This window comes from Bos indicus, chromosome 14 (assembly GCF_029378745.1).
Source record: "Bos indicus isolate NIAB-ARS_2022 breed Sahiwal x Tharparkar chromosome 14, NIAB-ARS_B.indTharparkar_mat_pri_1.0, whole genome shotgun sequence".
NCBI lineage: Eukaryota > Metazoa > Chordata > Mammalia > Artiodactyla > Bovidae > Bos > Bos indicus.
In genome coordinates, this window is record NC_091773.1 from 23,597,859 (window position 1) to 23,603,858 (window position 6,000).

Consider the following 6,000-nt stretch of genomic DNA (forward strand, 5'->3'; position numbering starts at 1 on the left):
TCCATGTGACAAGTGTGCCTCACTAAAGCAAGGGAGCAATAACGGGGACCTGGAGGCACAGTGCATGAGAGCCCCCTGCACTGGCCCTGAGATGCTTATGTAAACCTGAAACTGTTCCAAAGTTTATTAGCATCAACAGCAATGAAAAAGGAAACTAGTTCCAGGAGTCGTGGTGCCCAGAAGCCAAAAAGAGCCAGCAACCCGTCGTTTACTCAGTTACATTATTCAGACAGTCCGCTGTGTTTCAAGTGTAGATGCTTACTCACAAAGTTAACACTTCATTAAGAACAGCAAGTGGAGGGAATATTTTTATCTGATTTCTGGAAAACACAAAAGAAACATATCCCTGAAAATGCACTTAAAAAGAATTCTGATCAATTCCCAAGGAAGACAGTGCCATCTAGTGTCCTGTCACATAAATGAACCAGAGGTGGTCTGGTTACTTCATCAGCTATACCTTACCTTACATCCGAATACAAAACTGAAAGAAAAATGAAATGAAAGCACTTTCCCCCCACCTTCACCAGAAGTCCTTTCAATACCAAATGGCTTGAGCCATCAAATTTCAATAACTTGGTTTCACTTACAAGCTCAGCCTAGAATCTTTGTTTATAAAATATTTTAAATATTTTTAAATATTCAGTCCAATAATAATGTGTATGAAAGAGATCTTATCAGAAATACGAAGTGATGAAAAAGTCAGTAAGAGCCACTTTAAAAAGTTACAAAATAACTTAAGCCTTCTAAGACAGCAGAATTGAGATCTCTCAATTCCAAGCGTCTGTTCTAGAAACCATAAAGCAATATATTAATATTGTGTTATTTAACTTTACCCTAACACTTACATAAAATTCCCTTGTTTAATAAGTCCATGCTTATATTAATATCAGATTGTTATTCATAAAGTTATACTTTTATTAAGAATAAAGACTGAAAGAGGAAAAATGAGGTCAATTATGGTCTAAAACATCTCAAGGGAAAAAACTGAAATGATTAATTAACATATATTGGTTATAAACCTGAATGTTTTTTCAAAATATGTCATTACAAAAAGAAACACAGCTGAAATAACTGGCACATTTAAACTGCAAATAACCAAAGTAGCAGATTGCCTAGAATATAAATGGCAAAAATTTATTCCCCTCCCCCTGTATTTTCCTATATACTTGGCATATGAATAGATGGAAAAAATCATTTCAGTTGTTAATTTGATTGACACTCTTTGCAGTCTTCTAACCACCAAGGCATGTTAAGATAGACCCCTGGAGAGATTATGTCTGTAAGATGTGTGTCCTTTGGTTAGGAAGTCATCTTCCATAACGGAAAAGAATCTGGGAAAGAATATATATATACATACATATATATATGTACAGACATCGGAGAAGGCAATGGCACCCCACTCCAGTACTCTTGCCTGGAAAATCCCATGGATGGAGGAGCCTGGTAGGCTGTAGTCCATGGGGTCGCTAAGAGTCGGACACGACTGAGCGACTTCACATTCACTTTTCACTTTCATGCATTGGAGAAGGAAATGGCAACCCACTCCAGTGTTCTTGCCTGGAGAATCCCAGGGACGGCGGAGCCTGGTGGGCTGCCGTCTATGGGGTCGCACAGAGTCAGACACGACTGAAGCGACTTGGCAGCAGCAGCAGCAACATGTACAGACATATAAAGGCTTCCCTGATGGCTCAGAAGGTAAAGAAACTGCCTGCAATGCAGGAGACTGGGGTTTGATCCCAGGGTCTGGAAGATCCAAGGACATGGCAACCCATTCCAGTATTCTTGCCTGGAAAATCCCATGGACAGAGGAGCCTGGTGGGCTACAGTCCATGGGGTTGCAAAGAGTCAGACACAACTGAGCAACTAAACACATACAAGGATCTCTTAGCATCAGAGTCTTGGGACTTCAAGAGGATGAGAAAGCCCCAGGGAGGCGAGGAGAGGCAGCTTTTTTAGGACAAAACACCAAGAGGCAAAGCTGCCACCAACATCATCTCCAACAGATACAGAAGGACTGGCCGGAGCTCAAAGAGGAGCAGGTTGGCTTCTCCAGGGTGCTTGGAAGGAGTAGTCTTTGGCTGTGATAAGATGGTCTCTTGAAGGATGCTGGGTCCTCAGGGAGGAAGAGAGATTGTAGTGCTCTGTGTTCTCCGGAGAGAGTGAGGTTTCAACAGAAACACCGCCCGCCCCCTCACCCCACAACTCCCAATAGCAAAAGGGGCGATGACGTCAACTTTAAAAAATGCACAATGTGAGAACTGTGAATTAAGTTTTACTGGGGGCAAAATGCGGACTGCAGCCTGGGAAACAGCACCTCAGATAGCTCTGAGAGACCACTCCAAAGAGACAGTGGGGGGAGGTCAGTATGTGTGTGATTTTGGTGAAGGGAGAGTACATGCAATCGAGCACAAATTTTCCCAGAAACTTTCTGCTAGTCACAAGGAGCAGTGGTCTCCATGAAGGGTTTTAGTGCTTTTCTAGACCCGAGGAGATATGAGAATTGGGTTCATAAAATCAGCTCTTGAAAATACCAAACTACCTGAAGACCTGTCCTGCCAGTTTCTCCCTCCTCCCCTCTACCTGAGCACAGCGTTCCTCATTTCTGCGCTCCACCCTGAACTCCTTTCAGAAGGTGTTGAAGGTCAGCAGCTGCAGTAGTTCATGATTTCAGCCTTGTAGAGGCAAGGGCCTATGGCGAGTACCCATTTGTAGTTGACAATGAGCTAAGTCAAATTTTCTCTGAGAAACATCCATTTATAGCCATTATAAGTTGATTAAAAAACAAATGAAAATCAGAGATGATACAAGCCTTTCCCTGTTGACTGAACGAAGTAGGATTTCAGTTTTCATGTAACTCTGCACCATTTTGCTATATATAACAACTTCAGGAGCTGTTCACTGATTTTGCAGAACTGGATACGTCACTGTAATTATAGAGAGCATGCGGATCTGAACCGTTTCCATGCCGTTCAGTGCCATCTGTAGGTGAGTTGAGGTCACCAAGATTTATAATTGAATCGAGTCTGGAGTACACGTCACTGCAGGTGTGAACACAACTCCCCATCAACTGGCCGGGCAGATTGATGACCAAGGGGTTATTTGATTAAATTTTCAAGTAAAAAAAATCCCTAGGGAATCTCTTCAAAGTTGCAGTGAAATTGTGCAATGCTTTAAATTTGCTGTAATAAATTTCATGCCAATCTTGAGTCCCTGGAATTAATAAAAACACATAAAGATATATTGGGCTGTGAGTTCTGGAACCTTGTGGAGAATGGAAGGGACGTTCTCCAGGAAGCAGGGTTGGGAGGGCGGGCAGAGAGGGTCCTGAGGGATGATTTAAATCTTTCTGCCAGCTTGGGATCCCCAGTTTCTGCTCCAGGAACCTTTCTGGTTGTGATAGACCCTCCAGATTTGGTGTGGGGTTGTGGGGGAGGGTGCCCTGTGGCTGCAGTTCTCAGATGAGTACAGGGAAATTCTTTGATTTTCTGTTGGTCAGCTTTTCTTATCACAGGAGGGAATGACGACTTCTGAGCTCTTTACCTGTGAGAGCAGAAACTGCATCGGTGTGTTGGGTCACTGGAAATATGCTCTTAATAACCCCACAGCTAGGAAATGAAAAGAAAGAGAAAAACCCACTCTTCTGGCTGCAATTGATTTTCATAAAGCCCATCTGAAGCCACTTGAGAACCAGATGAAGAATATCTTTGAAGTGGGTTTGGAATTAAGCAAAGTAGAAAAGAATCTACCAACAGTAGAGTGCCCTTCCATCTTAGCATCCAAACTGGGATATCTGGGGGGGGGGGGGGGGGGGGGCAGTAAAAGGGAGAGGTTTCATTAATTACATGGGGAAAGTTTGTGCATCTCCTAGGATTTTCAGTACTGCATACATTTATTTAGGACTTCCCACATGGCAACATGGTAAAGAATCTGCCCGCCAATGCAGGAGACAGGAGACATGGGTTCGATCCCTGGGTTGGAAGATCCCCTGGAGTAAGAGATGAAACCCACTCCAGTATTCTTGCCTGGAGAATTCCATGGACAGAGGAACCTGGTGGGCTACAGTCCATGGGATCTCACAGAGTTGGACACAATTGAAGCAACTTAGCACCCAATTACGTACGTTTATTTAAAGATGAAAAATAAGTTAGCATCTCTTATTTACTAAAACTCCATTCTAACAACAACAACAACAAACTTGCTTTAGTGAATGTTACTAGATTCTTTGCTGTAGGCACTTTAAAGCAAAAATCTTGGCACTTTTCCAAGCACATCAATGCCAGTATTCTCAGATCTTTAGTTAGAATTAGAAATATAAATTTAGTTAGAAATTAGAAGTAGAATAGAAATAGCAATGGAAAGTCCTCTTGTAATCATGGAGTATAACACCTTTCCTACTAATTATGTTATATAGCCATGGGAGGAAGTTTGCATCACATTTGTTTACGATTAGGAAAAAACTATTTCTCTTTAATATAATCATAGAATTGTAGAGTTCAAAGCTGAGATCTCACTTAGCCTCAACTTTTATATACTAGGCATCTGAGTCCCAGAGAGGTCGAACCACTTGCTCAAGGACAAACGAGAAGGAAGAACAGAAGTGAAGCCCATCTCTCCCAGTACTGAGTCCTGTGCTCTTTCAGCTCCACCGTTTGTGCAGGCTCACATGTAGGCACAGTCACGACTCCTCTGCTGCTGTGAGAGGCTCATCATGGGCTCTGGCTTCCTTTCACGCTGACTGGACGTAACAATCAGAATCTTTTTCTGTTGCACATCCTCCCTTTCGTTTGTGGATTTCTTGGTCTATTACATGGTAATATTAATCATAGTAAAATAGACCCTACATGAGATCTACCCTCTTAATAGGTTTTAAAGTGTCCACCGCAGTATTATTATCTATTGGTGAAAAAGAATGTATATAAATGCATCACTTTGCTGTAGAGCAGAAATTATAGATGTAAATCAACTATACTTCAATTAAAAAAAGAAACAGCCAGAGAGCTGTTTTCCTTGCTCAGCAGAGAGGTTAGCTTTCCATTTTAAACTGTGGTATCTTCAGGTGTTATTTCTTTTGCCACCTCTATAAATATAAAAGCCCATTTATTCTTCTAACAGAATTTGTCAATAATTATTTCTTCCTCACACGGATGTTTGTGGCTGGATGTATATCTTTTTCTGTATAAAGACAAGGCATATGGTGTATGAAGGCAGGATTCTATTTTTTTTTTAAGATTTACTTATTTATTTTTGTTCTCCATTGCTGAGCAAGTGATCTCTAGTTGGCAAGGCAAGCAGGGGCTACTCTCTAGTTGCAGGGCACAAGTTTCTCACTGTGGTGGCTTCTCTTCTCTGTTGTGGCTCCCCGACTCTAGAGCACAGGCTCAGCAGTTGTGGGACTTAGTTGCCTCGAGGCACGTGGAATCTTCCTGGATTAGGGATTGAACCAGGATTGGTTTGGTTCAGTTCAGTTCAGCCGCTCAGTCGTGTCCGACTCTTTGCGACCCCGTGAATCGCAGCACACCAGGCCTCCCTGTCCATCTCCAACTCCTAGAGTTCACCCAAACTCACATCCATTGAGTCAGTGATGCCATCCAGCCATCTCATCCTCTGTCGTCCCCTTCTCCTCCTGCCCCCAATCCCTCCCAGCATCAGAGTCTTTTCCAATGAGTCAACTCTTCGCATGAGGTGGCCAAAGTACTGGAGTTTCAGCTTTAGCATTATTCCTTCCAAAGAACACCCAGGACTGATCTCCTTCAGAATGGACTGGTTGGATCTCCTTGCAGTCCAAGGGACTCTCAAGAGTCTTCTCCAACACCACAGTTCAAAAGCATCAATTGTTCGGTGCTCAGCTTTCTTCATAGTTCAACTCTCACATCCATACATGACCACTGGAAAAACCATAGCCTTGACTAGGCAGACCTTTGTTGGCAAAGTAGTATCTTTGCTTTTGAATATGCTATCTAGGTTGGTCTAGATTCTTAATCATTGGACCACCAGGGAAGC